The 14557-nt window shown below is 51.8% G+C and overlaps 1 protein-coding gene across 3 annotated transcripts in view; it reads right to left on the bottom strand.

The window, feature by feature from the left end:
- Nucleotides 1-14557, bottom strand: part of LOC121009054 (asparagine synthetase domain-containing protein 1-like) — a 205873-nt gene that overhangs the window by 146465 nt on the left and 44851 nt on the right. The window lies entirely within an intron of this gene.

Here is a 14557-nt window from a genome sequence, read left to right as displayed (position 1 = left end):
AATAGAGCATCTTTGGGATGTGGTGGAACAGGAGCTTCGTGCCCTGGATGTGCATCCCTCAAATCTCCATCAACTGCAAGATGCTATCCTATCAATATGGGCCAACATTTCTAAAGAATGCTATCAGCACCTTGTTGAATCAATGCCACGTAGAATTAAGGCAGTTCTGAAGGCAAAAGGGGGTCCAACACCGTATTAGTATGGTGTTCCTAATAATTCTTTAGGTGAGTGTATGTGTCCTCCACAGATCCCCCAAAAACCGTGTCCTCCACAGATCCCCCAAAAACAGTGTCCTCCACAGATCCCCCCAAAACAGTTCCATCCTCCATAAGTGCCTTCTAGTAACATAAGACACGATGGCGCTGACAGTAACATAAGACACGATGGTGCTGCCACGTGGCAGCTCACATTGCCTGACACCTACAAATACATATGAAAAACATGGAAAGAATATGGGGCAGCCTTCACCCAGCAACAGTGGCCCAAAGTACAGAATAAAAAAGTTTTGCATACTAGGGCACCGTAAGTAGGTGGCACGTCTGCCACACACAGAAGGGCAATGAATCAGGTGACCCAATGTGGAAAGTAGTGCACATAACTCGCTGGGAGTTGTAGCACTGGCAGCTGTCTAATATGAAGGGGCTTCTCACTAAATGCCAGGGTAATTGGGCAACATGAGAATGATGCCTGTCGCAACTCCCCAGGTGCACAAAGGCCCTTGCCCCAAATACGGTTCACCCCGCTAGGCCGGCGCCATGTACCCCCACACTGCAGCATGTTGGTGCCCACTCTGCCCAACCTGGGTGCGGCCTGACCCCGTTGACATATTCACAGACAGCACGTTCATCCGGAGTGGAGGCTCCAGCACAGCACATACGCCATCTTGGTCATCCTGCCCACAGTCTTACGTGAAGTGACAGCTCTGCTGTGTACAGGGACGTGCCCTCCCCGGACTGGGGATTATTTACCTGGCACCATAACAAGGGCTGACAGTCTCTAAGATGGCGGCGCCGCCGACACTACCTCACCCTGCTGTGTGAGGTAGGAGGGAGTTTGGGCTGACGCCTGAGGTAGGAGGGAGTTTGGGCTGACGCCTGAGGTAGGAGGGAGTTTGGGCTGACGCCTGAGGTAGGAGGGAGTTTGGGCTGACGCCTGAGGTAGGAGGGAGTTTGGGCTGACGCCTGAGGTAGGAGGGAGTTTGGGCTGACGCCTGAGGTAGGAGGGAGTTTGGGCTGACGCCTGAGGTAGGAGGGAGTTTGGGCTGACGCCTGAGGTAGGAGGGAGTTTGGGCTGACGCCTGAGGTAGGAGGGAGTTTGGGCTGACGCCTGAGGTAGGAGGGAGTTTGGGCTGACGCCTGAGGTAGGAGGGAGTTTGGGCTGACGCCTGAGGTAGGAGGGAGTTTGGGCTGACGCCTGAGGTAGGAGGGAGTTTGGGCTGACGCCTGAGGTAGGAGGGAGTTTGGGCTGACGCCTGAGGTAGGAGGGAGTTTGGGCTGACGCCTGAGGTAGGAGGGAGTTTGGGCTGACGCCTGAGGTAGGAGGGAGTTTGGGCTGACGCCTGAGGTAGGAGGGAGTTTGGGCTGACGCCTGAGGTAGGAGGGAGTTTGGGCTGACGCCTGAGGTAGGAGGGAGTTTGGGCTGACGCCTGAGGTAGGAGGGAGTTTGGGCTGACGCCTGAGGTAGGAGGGAGTTTGGGCTGACGCCTGAGGTAGGAGGGAGTTTGGGCTGACGCCTGAGGTAGGAGGGAGTTTGGGCTGACGCCTGAGGTAGGAGGGAGTTTGGGCTGACGCCTGAGGTAGGAGGGAGTTTGGGCTGACGCCTGAGGTAGGAGGGAGTTTGGGCTGACGCCTGAGGTAGGAGGGAGTTTGGGCTGACGCCTGAGGTAGGAGGGAGTTTGGGCTGACGCCTGAGGTAGGAGGGAGTTTGGGCTGACGCCTGAGGTAGGAGGGAGTTTGGGCTGACGCCTGAGGTAGGAGGGAGTTTGGGCTGACGCCTGAGGTAGGAGGGAGTTTGGGCTGACGCCTGAGGTAGGAGGGAGTTTGGGCTGACGCCTGAGGTAGGAGGGAGTTTGGGCTGACGCCTGAGGTAGGAGGGAGTTTGGGCTGACGCCTGAGGTAGGAGGGAGTTTGGGCTGACGCCTGAGGTAGGAGGGAGTTTGGGCTGACGCCTGAGGTAGGAGGGAGTTTGGGCTGACGCCTGAGGTAGGAGGGAGTTTGGGCTGACGCCTGAGGTAGGAGGGAGTTTGGGCTGACGCCTGAGGTAGGAGGGAGTTTGGGCTGACGCCTGAGGTAGGAGGGAGTTTGGGCTGACGCCTGAGGTAGGAGGGAGTTTGGGCTGACGCCTGAGGTAGGAGGGAGTTTGGGCTGACGCCTGAGGTAGGAGGGAGTTTGGGCTGACGCCTGAGGTAGGAGGGAGTTTGGGCTGACGCCTGAGGTAGGAGGGAGTTTGGGCTGACGCCTGAGGTAGGAGGGAGTTTGGGCTGACGCCTGAGGTAGGAGGGAGTTTGGGCTGACGCCTGAGGTAGGAGGGAGTTTGGGCTGACGCCTGAGGTAGGAGGGAGTTTGGGCTGACGCCTGAGGTAGGAGGGAGTTTGGGCTGACGCCTGAGGTAGGAGGGAGTTTGGGCTGACGCCTGAGGTAGGAGGGAGTTTGGGCTGACGCCTGAGGTAGGAGGGAGTTTGGGCTGACGCCTGAGGTAGGAGGGAGTTTGGGCTGACGCCTGAGGTAGGAGGGAGTTTGGGCTGACGCCTGAGGTAGGAGGGAGTTTGGGCTGACGCCTGAGGTAGGAGGGAGTTTGGGCTGACGCCTGAGGTAGGAGGGAGTTTGGGCTGACGCCTGAGGTAGGAGGGAGTTTGGGCTGACGCCTGAGGTAGGAGGGAGTTTGGGCTGACGCCTGAGGTAGGAGGGAGTTTGGGCTGACGCCTGAGGTAGGAGGGAGTTTGGGCTGACGCCTGAGGTAGGAGGGAGTTTGGGCTGACGCCTGAGGTAGGAGGGAGTTTGGGCTGACGCCTGAGGTAGGAGGGAGTTTGGGCTGACGCCTGAGGTAGGAGGGAGTTTGGGCTGACGCCTGAGGTAGGAGGGAGTTTGGGCTGACGCCTGAGGTAGGAGGGAGTTTGGGCTGACGCCTGAGGTAGGAGGGAGTTTGGGCTGACGCCTGAGGTAGGAGGGAGTTTGGGCTGACGCCTGAGGTAGGAGGGAGTTTGGGCTGACGCCTGAGGTAGGAGGGAGTTTGGGCTGACGCCTGAGGTAGGAGGGAGTTTGGGCTGACGCCTGAGGTAGGAGGGAGTTTGGGCTGACGCCTGAGGTAGGAGGGAGTTTGGGCTGACGCCTGAGGTAGGAGGGAGTTTGGGCTGACGCCTGAGGTAGGAGGGAGTTTGGGCTGACGCCTGAGGTAGGAGGGAGTTTGGGCTGACGCCTGAGGTAGGAGGGAGTTTGGGCTGACGCCTGAGGTAGGAGGGAGTTTGGGCTGACGCCTGAGGTAGGAGGGAGTTTGGGCTGACGCCTGAGGTAGGAGGGAGTTTGGGCTGACGCCTGAGGTAGGAGGGAGTTTGGGCTGACGCCTGAGGTAGGAGGGAGTTTGGGCTGACGCCTGAGGTAGGAGGGAGTTTGGGCTGACGCCTGAGGTAGGAGGGAGTTTGGGCTGACGCCTGAGGTAGGAGGGAGTTTGGGCTGACGCCTGAGGTAGGAGGGAGTTTGGGCTGACGCCTGAGGTAGGAGGGAGTTTGGGCTGACGCCTGAGGTAGGAGGGAGTTTGGGCTGACGCCTGAGGTAGGAGGGAGTTTGGGCTGACGCCTGAGGTAGGAGGGAGTTTGGGCTGACGCCTGAGGTAGGAGGGAGTTTGGGCTGACGCCTGAGGTAGGAGGGAGTTTGGGCTGACGCCTGAGGTAGGAGGGAGTTTGGGCTGACGCCTGAGGTAGGAGGGAGTTTGGGCTGACGCCTGAGGTAGGAGGGAGTTTGGGCTGACGCCTGAGGTAGGAGGGAGTTTGGGCTGACGCCTGAGGTAGGAGGGAGTTTGGGCTGACGCCTGAGGTAGGAGGGAGTTTGGGCTGACGCCTGAGGTAGGAGGGAGTTTGGGCTGACGCCTGAGGTAGGAGGGAGTTTGGGCTGACGCCTGAGGTAGGAGGGAGTTTGGGCTGACGCCTGAGGTAGGAGGGAGTTTGGGCTGACGCCTGAGGTAGGAGGGAGTTTGGGCTGACGCCTGAGGTAGGAGGGAGTTTGGGCTGACGCCTGAGGTAGGAGGGAGTTTGGGCTGACGCCTGAGGTAGGAGGGAGTTTGGGCTGACGCCTGAGGTAGGAGGGAGTTTGGGCTGACGCCTGAGGTAGGAGGGAGTTTGGGCTGACGCCTGAGGTAGGAGGGAGTTTGGGCTGACGCCTGAGGTAGGAGGGAGTTTGGGCTGACGCCTGAGGTAGGAGGGAGTTTGGGCTGACGCCTGAGGTAGGAGGGAGTTTGGGCTGACGCCTGAGGTAGGAGGGAGTTTGGGCTGACGCCTGAGGTAGGAGGGAGTTTGGGCTGACGCCTGAGGTAGGAGGGAGTTTGGGCTGACGCCTGAGGTAGGAGGGAGTTTGGGCTGACGCCTGAGGTAGGAGGGAGTTTGGGCTGACGCCTGAGGTAGGAGGGAGTTTGGGCTGACGCCTGAGGTAGGAGGGAGTTTGGGCTGACGCCTGAGGTAGGAGGGAGTTTGGGCTGACGCCTGAGGTAGGAGGGAGTTTGGGCTGACTCCTGAGGTAGGAGGGAGTTTGGGCTGACTCCTGAGGTAGGAGGGAGTTTGGGCTGACGCCTGAGGTAGGAGGGAGTTTGGGCTGACGCCTGAGGCAGGAGGGAGTTTGGGCTGACGCCTGAGGCAGGAGGGAGTTTGGGCTGACGCCTGAGGCAGGAGGGAGTTTGGGCTGACGCCTGAGGCAGGAGGGAGTTGTGGATGATGTCTGAGGATGTCCTAATATGTATGCCTGAACAAAGGTAGTCTTCCCCCCACTGCTCTTGGCATCATTGTTTTCTAGGTTTGCTATTATTTGGGTTGAAGAGGAATCCTCTTCCTCACACCCACCCCCTTGTGGTTGTTCCATCTACCCGATTTCCCTTTGCCTCTTCCAATAATATTTAAAAAAAGTCCCTTTCCCTAGCTGACTTCCCCTTGTTCTGACCTAAAAATAGCACGAACAAGGAAGAGGATTTCCTCCAGTCTTTAGTAGCCTGCAGATACTCACAGATACACACCTTCTGACATCTAGACATCTGGGCCTTATTGAAGTTAGATATCACTTTCCAAAAAAAAAGAGGGATCGTGCCTAAAACAAATTTTATCTACCTGAATGATAGTATAGGAGGGACTTATGGAGAGCGCCTGAAGTTCTCCTATCCTTCTGGCACAAGTAATGGCAACCAGAAAAATAAATTTCCAAGTCAGAATTTTAATCAACAAGGCATCCAGAGGTTGAAAGGGTTGTTTAACTAAAGCTTGCAACACAATGCTGAGATCCCAAGGAGGTCCTAAGCATTCTAGAAGGCAGACCCCTAAACACAGAATTACAGAACCTAACAATCCAAGGATGACAAGCTAACCTGCTAGCGCTGCCAACTGTACCTTCAATGTGCTCAGTGCTAGACCCTTATCTACACCCTTCTGGAGAAAGTCAAGAACCCTTGGGAGCTCAAGCTGACATGTAGTAGAGAGACAAAATTTCCAAGAATCAAAAAAATGCAGACCATGTTCTGACATACTGTATATCCTGGTTGTTACTGGTTTCCTACTTTTAACCGCTTTCCGTCCGCCCATAGGATATAAACGTCCTATGGGTGGACCTCTATTTCTGAAAGCACGTTTTAAAACGTCCTTTCAGAAATAGCAGCTGCACGCTAATTGTGCAGCTGCTGATCGGGTTGCCCGCTGTCAGTGACAGCAGGGCAACCCTAAGACAAGGCAGGGACAGTGCCCAGGTGTCCCTGCCTTCAGGATCGCTGCAGACACAGCGCTCACCGAGCGCTGTGTATGCAGAGAAGGAAGCGCTATGCGCTTCCTGTTCCGGCCCGGCGGTCATGTGACCGCCGGGACCGGAGAGTGCAGGGGCTGTGTGAGGTCTCTCAGAGACCTCGATCAGCGCTGCTCTGAGGCTGTACAGCGCTGGATTGCTGCTGTACAGCCTCTCTAGGGGTGTATTTGTCCTGTAACTGGGGCTACTATGTCAGCCCCAGTTACAGGAGAAATCAACAGTGAAAAAAAAGAAAAAGAAAAAGAAAAAGTGAAGTAAATGTCCCCCAGAGGTCTTGTATGACCTTATGGGGGACGAAAAGTGTAAAATAAAAAAAATAAAAATAAAAAGGTTGAAAATAAAAAAAAGTTGCACATGTAAAAAAAAAAAGTCCCCAAGTAAGGAATGAAAAAAAATGTTAAAAATAGAAAAAATAAAAAAAGACATATTTGGTATTGCCGCGTCCGTAAAAAACAGCTCTATAAAAATATCACATGACCTAACCCCTCAGGTGAACACCGTAAAAAAAAAAAAAAAAAAAAACTGTGTCAAAACAAGCAATTTTTGTCACCTTGCATCACAAAAGGTGCAACACCAAGTGATCAAAAATGCGTATGTCCCACAAAATAGTACCAATAAAACCGTCACCTCATCCCGCAAAAAATGAGCCCCTACATAAGAAAATCTCTCAAAAAATAAAAAAACTATAGCTCTCAGAACATGGACACATTAAAACATAATTTTTTGGTTTCAAAAATGCTATTATTGTGTAAAACTTTAATAAATGAGAAAAAGTATACATATTAGGTATCGCCACGTCCGTAACAATCTGCTCTATAAAAATGTTACTTGACTGAACCCCTCAGGTGAACGCTGTAAAAATAAATAAATAGAAACTGTGCTAAAACAACCAATTTTTTGGTCACCTTGCCCCATAAAGTGTTATAATGAATGATCAAAAAATCATATGTACCCAAAAATAGTACTAATAAAACTGGCACCTTATCCCCTAGTTTCCAAAATGGGGTCACTTCTTGGGAGTTTCTACTGTAAGGGTGCATCAGGGGGCTTCAAATGGGACATGGCATCTAAAAACCATGTGGAGTTCCTTTTCTTCTGCGCCCTGCCGTGTGCCCATACAGCAGTTTATGACCACATGTGGGGTGTTTCTGTAAACCGCAGAATCTGGGTAATAAATATTGAGTTTTGTTTGGCTGTTAACCATCGATGTGTTAAAGAAAAAAATTGATTAAAATGGAAAATCTGCCAAAAAAGTGAAATTTAAAAATTTGATCTCCATTTTCCTTTTATTCTTGTGGAACGCCTAAAGGGTTAAAGTTTGTAAAATCGGTTTTGAATACCTTGAGGCGTGTAGTTTCTACAATGGGGTCATTTATGGGGGTATCCACTATGTAGGCCCCACAAAGTGACTTCAGACCTGAACTGGTCCTTAAAAAGTGGGTTTTGGCAATTTTCTTAAAAATTTGAAGAATTGCTTCTAAACTTCTAAGCCTTCTAACGTCCTAAAAAAATAAAATGACATTTCCAAAATGATGCCAACATAAAGTAGACATATGGGGAATGTTAAATAATAAATATTTTATGAGGTATCACTTTCTGTTTTAAAAGCAGAGAAATAGAAATTTAGAAAATTGCTAATTTTTCAAATTTTTGGGTAAATTTGGGATTTTTTCATAAATAAAGGTGAAATATTTTGACTCAAATTTATGACTATCATGAAGTACAATGTGTCACGAGAAAACAATCTCTGAATGACTTGGATAAATAAAGGCGTTCCAAAGTTATTACCACATAAAGTGAGATATGTCAGTTTTGCAAAATTTGGCCTGGTCAGGAAGGGGGCAAATGGCCCAGATGGCAGGTGGTTAATTTTCAACATGGTAGAGATGACCGAATATGATAACCACTTATCTACCAACTCAAAAGCCACATCATCAAGTGGAGCCCTTTCATTGGGAGGTGAACAATTGCATAAGAAGATCTAGAATCTCCGGAAGAACCCAGGGTTCTGCTACAGACAGGATCCTCAGCCAGGAAAACCATGCTTGACAGGGCCAGAAAAGGGCAATGAGTATTACGGTACCTTTGCCCTGTCTACCCTTATCCTCCCAAAACCCTGGGAATAATCTGAAGAGGGGGAAACGCATATAACCGCTCCTGGCTCCAAGGCTGAAGAAAAGGTCTACTGCGCAAAAAAGGTCCGCTGGGAACAGGGAGAAACATTTCTCCATCTTTTTGTTCGCTCTGGTGGCAAACAAAAGGGCAATGAGTATTACGGTACCTTTGCCCTGTCTACCCTTATCCTCCCAAAACCCTGGGAATAATCTGAAGAGGGGGAAACGCATATAACCGCTCCTGGCTCCAAGGCTGAAGAAAAGGTCTACTGCGCAAAAAAGGTCCGCTGGGGACAGGGAGAAACATTTCTCCATCTTCTTGTTCGCTCTGGTGGCAAACACATCTATCTGTGGCATACCCCAGAGCCAGAAGACCTTGGAAAAAATGGACTGATTGAGAGACCATTCCCTTTGATCCAGAGTCCGACGACTCAAATAATCTACTTTCCAATTGTCCAGCCTTCTGATATGAGGAGCCGACAAGGCCATCCCTTCTATTAGGGAAAAAATCTGAACCGCCAGAGCTCCCAAAGACTCAGACTGAGCCCCCCCCCCCCCCCCCGATGGTTCAGATATGCTACAACAGAGCCATTGTCTGATAACGATGGACGAGGGGAGGAACTCTCTGTAAGTTCTGGAAGACTGACATGAGTTCCTTCAGGTTGGAAGAACTGTCTGAGATCAGGCAATCCCACAAACCCGGACGTAAAATTTCCCCATTTGAGCCCCCCAACCTGCTGGGCTGGCACCTGTAGGGATCACTAGGGGATTTACAATTCTCCAAAGGAACACCCTGAGTTAGATTGCCCAGAGAAAGCCACCAATCTAGGGCCCAACACGTCTGAGCTGAGACCAGAAACGTTTTCTCCAAATCCCTCGCCTCACACAACCAAGCCCTCAAGATTTCCCACTGAAGGGCTCTGCAATGCACCTGGGCCCATTGTACTGCCAAGATACAGGAATCCAGGGTTTCCAGGAATACCGACATCCCCTTTCTTATGGAAACTCGAGGGCTCTTTATTAGGGAGTGGACCACTGCTTTCTGGACTTTCACCAGAGTAAAAAAGGATCTCTGAACTTCTGAGTTTAACATTATCCCCAGGAAACGCTGTTCTCCTCGTTTAAGAGCTATCTGAGGGATAACAAGATCTGCATCACCTGTTGAATCTGAAACAAACAGCTTTGACTTGAAGGAGCTACAAATCAGAAAATTGTCCAAATACGGTATGAACAAGATGTCCTTTTCTCTTATATGGGCTGCTATCTATGAAACCAGCTTTGTAAATATTCTCAGGGACATAGAAATTCCAAGGGGTAACACCTGGAATTGGAAATGTCTTAGTTGCTGCTGAAAATACAACGCCACTCTGAGGGTACTTCTGGTGTCCCGGGAAAATTGGAAAATGATAATAGGCATCCTTGATGTGTTAAATTTGGTGTATCGATCTCACACTCTCTCATACTGGTCAATGGATGTTTAACATAGCACCTCATGACAAAGAACTCTGAGGATCTGGAAAAAAAGAATTGTTGCTCAACATAAAGATGGCCTACACTTTAAGAAGATGGCCAACACCCTGAAACTGAGCTGCAGCACGGTGGCCAAGACCCTACAGCGGTTTAACAAGACAGGTTCCACTCTGAACCATGGTTGACCAAAGAAGTTGAGTGCATATGCTCAGCATCATATCCAGAAGTTGTCAGAATTGCTGTGCGAGTGCTGCAAGCATTGCTGCAGAGGTTAAAGGGGTGGGGGTGGGGTCAGCCTGTCAGTGCTCAGACCATACACCGCACACTGCATCCCAGAAGGAAGCCTCTTCTAAAGATGATGCACAAGAAAGCCTGCAAACAGTTTGCTGAAGACAAGCAGACTAAGGACATGGATTGCTAGAATCATGTCCTGTGGTCTGATAAGACCAAGATAAACTTATTTGATTCAGATGGTGTTAAGGGTGTGTGGTGGCAACCAGGTGAGGAGTACAAAGAGAAGTATGTCTTGCCTACAGTCAAGCATGGTGGTGGGAGTGTTATGGTTTGGGGGTGCATGAGTGCTGCCGGCTGTGGGAAGCTACTATACAGTTCATTGAGGGTACCATGAATGCCAACATGTACTGTGATACTGAAGAAGAGCATGATCCCCTCCCTTTGGAAACTGGGCCGCAGGGCAGTAGGCCAACATGATAACGACCCCCCAACACACCTCCAAGATGACCACTGTCTTGCTAAAGAAACTGAGGTGTGTTTGGGGTGTCATTATGTTGGTAATTCAGATACATAATACGTCGGCGGCTCCGTTCGGGGCCTCTGTTGCAGATTCTAGCAAAAAGACCGGACGAAAAAGCCTTAAATGCAGGACTTTTATCTGGTAAAAAGACAGATCACAAACAGAAACTGAACAGATTTCTTCATAGTCAATGGGGACTGTTCAGCTTTGTTCCTGTCAGTTAGGCTGGGTTCACATTAGGGTTGGGCGATATACCGGTATCACGATATACCGAGGGATTAAAAAAACTGCAATATGGCGATATCGCTGTTTCCTAATTACCGCAGTATTTTGTGACGTCATAGAAGCGTAACAAAACATCATGTGCGCTGACCGCTTCTAAATCTGCGTCCGCAGCCACCCGCCCCAGCATGAACAGTACTTGTACTCGTGCAAATGTCCCCGATACCTGCTGGCCGCTTGCGGCGGCGCTCTTAGTAGTTCGGCGTGGGGGAAGGAATTCTGTGACTCGCATTCCCGGCACCCGACCTCTGAGAGGACGCTGTGATCCGCACAATTAACCCCTCAGGTGTGGCACCTGAGGGGTTAATTGCGCGGATCACAGCGTCCTCTCAGAGGTCGGGTGCTGGGAATGTTCTGCAGTGGGCAGTGCGCTCCCCCTCCCTCCCCAGTATTAATCATTGGTGGCAGTGGCCACAGGGTCCCCCTCCCCCCCATTACACTGCTGGGACTCCGGTCGGAACTGCCCACTGCCACCAATGAGCCGGGCGCTCCTTCTTCTCATAGGTCTGTGCGGTGCATTGCTAATGCTATAAGCATTAGCAATGCGCCGCACAGACAGAAGAAGGAGCGCCCGGCGGCCACAGCGCACGTGAGTATAATGCTGCTCACTAACATACCATGGCAGCCAGGACTTCAGTAGCGTCTTGGCTGCCATGGCAACCGATAGGAGCCCCAGCATTACACTGCTGGGACTCCGATCGGAACTGCCCACTGCCACCAATGATGGGAGGGGGACCCTGTGGCCACTGCCACCAATGATTAATACTGGGGAGGGGGGGGGCACACTGCCCACTGCCACCAATGATGGTGGGGGAGGGGGACCCTGTGGCCACTGCCACCAATGATTAATAATGGGGGGGGGGGGGGTTGAGTTACCAGAGGGGGCTGATAAGAGGGAGAGGCTGGGGGGCACATGAGAGGCTGGGGGCTGATCAGAGGCTGGGGGGCTGATCAGAGGCTGGGGGGCACATGAGAGGCTGATCAGAGGCTGGGGGGCACATGAGAGGCCGATCAGAGGCTGGGGGGCACATGAGAGGCCGATCAGAGGCTGGGGGGCACATGAGAGGCCGATCAGAGGCTGGGGGGCACATGAGAGGCCGATCAGAGGCTGGGGGGCACATGAGAGGCCGATCAGAGGCTGGGGGGCACATGAGAGGCCGATCAGAGGCTGGGGGGCACATGAGAGGCCGATCAGAGGCTGGGGGGCACATGAGAGGCCGATCAGAGGCTGGGGGGCACATGAGAGGCCGATCAGAGGCTGGGGGGCACATGAGAGGCTGGGGGCTGTTTTTTGGCCTTTTGGTTGGTCAGTGGTCACAAAATAAATGTGTTATTTATTTAATTGTTATAATTGGTATCGGCAATTGGTATCGGTGAGTACTTAAATAAGAGTATCGGTACTCGTACTCGGTCTAAAAAAATGGTATCGGGACATCCCTACTATAAACCACTCGTTCTGGTACAGAATTAACCCTGTAATGTTTTTGTTGTTACTAGAAGTCAATCGACTTGTTACAGATACCCGAAATGGTGAAAAATGACATATAAAAAGTATAACAATTAACGTCTCCTTGTGGCCGCTCCCATAGAGTGTAACGTCTCCTTGTGGCCGCTCCCATAGAGTGGTGTCTCCTTGTGGCCGCTCCCATAGAGTGGTGTCTCCTTGTGGCCGACCCCATACAGTGGTGTCTCCTTGTGGCCGACCCCATACAATGGTGTCTCCTTGTGGCTGACCCCATACAGTGGCCGCTCCCATAGAGTGTAACGTCTCCTTGTGGCCGCTCCCATAGAGTGTAACGTCTCCTTGTGGCCGCTCCCATAGAGTGTAACGTCTCCTTGTGGCCGCTCCCATAGAGTGTAACGTCTCCTTGTGGCCGCTCCCATACAGTGGTGTCTCCTTGTGGCCGCTCCCATACAGTGGTGTCTCCTTGTGGCCGCTCCCATACAGTGGTGTCTCCTTGTGGCCGCTCCCATACAGTGGTGTCTCCTTGTGGCCGCTCCCATACAGTGGTGTCTCCTTGTGGCCGCTCCCATACAGTGGTGTCTCCTTGTGGCCGCTCCCATACAGTGGTGTCTCCTTGTGGCCGCTCCCATACAGTGGTGTCTCCTTGTGGCCGACCCCATACAGTGGTGTCTCCTTGTGGCCGACCCCATACAGTGGTGTCTCCTTGTGGCCGACCCCATACAGTGGTGTCTCCTTGTGGCCGACCCCATACAGTGGTGTCTCCTTGTGGCCGACCCCATACAGTGGTGTCTCCTTGTGGCCGACCCCATACAGTGGTGTCTCCTTGTGGCTGACCCCATACAGTGGTGTCTCCTTGTGGCTGACCCCATACAGTGGTGTCTCCTTGTGGCTGACCCCATACAGTGGTGTCTCCTTGTGGCTGACCCCATACAGTGGTGTCTCCTTGTGGCTGACCCCATACAGTGGTGTCTCCTTGTGGCTGACCCCATACAGTGGTGTCTCCTTGTGGCTGACCCCATACAGTGGTGTCTCCTTGTGGCTGACCCCATACAGTGGTGTCTCCTTGTGGCTGACCCCATACAGTGGTGTCTCCTTGTGGCTGACCCCATACAGTGGTGTCTCCTTGTGGCTGACCCCATACAGTGGTGTCTCCTTGTGGCTGACCCCATACAGTGGTGTCTCCTTGTGGCTGACCCCATACAGTGGTGTCTCCTTGTGGCTGACCCCATACAGTGGTGTCTCCTTGTGGCTGACCCCATACAGTGGTGTCTCCTTGTGGCTGACCCCATACAGTGGTGTCTCCTTGTGGCTGACCCCATACAGTGGTGTCTCCTTGTGGCTGACCCCATACAGTGGTGTCTCCTTGTGGCTGACCCCATACAGTGGTGTCTCCTTGTGGCTGACCCCATACAGTGGTGTCTCCTTGTGGCTGACCCCATACAGTGGTGTCTCCTTGTGGCTGACCCCATACAGTGGTGTCTCCTTGTGGCTGACCCCATACAGTGGTGTCTCCTTGTGGCTGACCCCATACAGTGGTGTCTCCTTGTGGCTGACCCCATACAGTGGTGTCTCCTTGTGGCTGACCCCATACAGTGGTGTCTCCTTGTGGCTGACCCCATACAGTGGTGTCTCCTTGTGGCTGACCCCATACAGTGGTGTCTCCTTGTGGCTGACCCCATACAGTGGTGTCTCCTTGTGGCTGACCCCATACAGTGGTGTCTCCTTGTGGCTGACCCCATACAGTGGTGTCTCCTTGTGGCTGACCCCATACAGTGGTGTCTCCTTGTGGCTGACCCCATACAGTGGTGTCTCCTTGTGGCTGACCCCATACAGTGGTGTCTCCTTGTGGCTGACCCCATACAGTGGTGTCTCCTTGTGGCTGACCCCATACAGTGGTGTCTCCTTGTGGCTGACCCCATACAGTGGTGTCTCCTTGTGGCTGACCCCATACAGTGGTGTCTCCTTGTGGCTGACCCCATACAGTGGTGTCTCCTTGTGGCTGACCCCATACAGTGGTGTCTCCTTGTGGCTGACCCCATACAGTGGTGTCTCCTTGTGGCTGACCCCAAACAGTGATTGTCACTCAGTGTTGCTTCCTAAGTGGACAGTTTGATTTCACAGTAGTGTGATTGACTTGGAGTTACATTGTGTTGTTTAAGTGTTCCCTTAATTTCTTTGAGCAATGTATATATATATATATATATATATATATATATATATATATATATATATATATCATGCTTGAGAAAGGCTCTGGATTTTGAGCCGAAACGTCGCCTCTGTGCCACTGTGGCCCAATAAATTACTATTTTTGTACCATTGGAGTTGCTGTCCGTTACCGACTATATGCAAGGGTAAGCAGTGAATTCCCTGGACATAGCACCCTATCTATATGGTGTGAATTAGTGCTGCCATACGCTTTCTTTATATATATATATATATATATATATATATATATAAAAATAAAGAAATGTGGGCAGCACCA

Source organism: Bufo bufo, chromosome 7, assembly GCF_905171765.1.
Source record: "Bufo bufo chromosome 7, aBufBuf1.1, whole genome shotgun sequence".
Classification (NCBI taxonomy): domain Eukaryota; kingdom Metazoa; phylum Chordata; class Amphibia; order Anura; family Bufonidae; genus Bufo; species Bufo bufo.
This window is presented reverse-complemented; position numbering and strand designations above follow the sequence as displayed.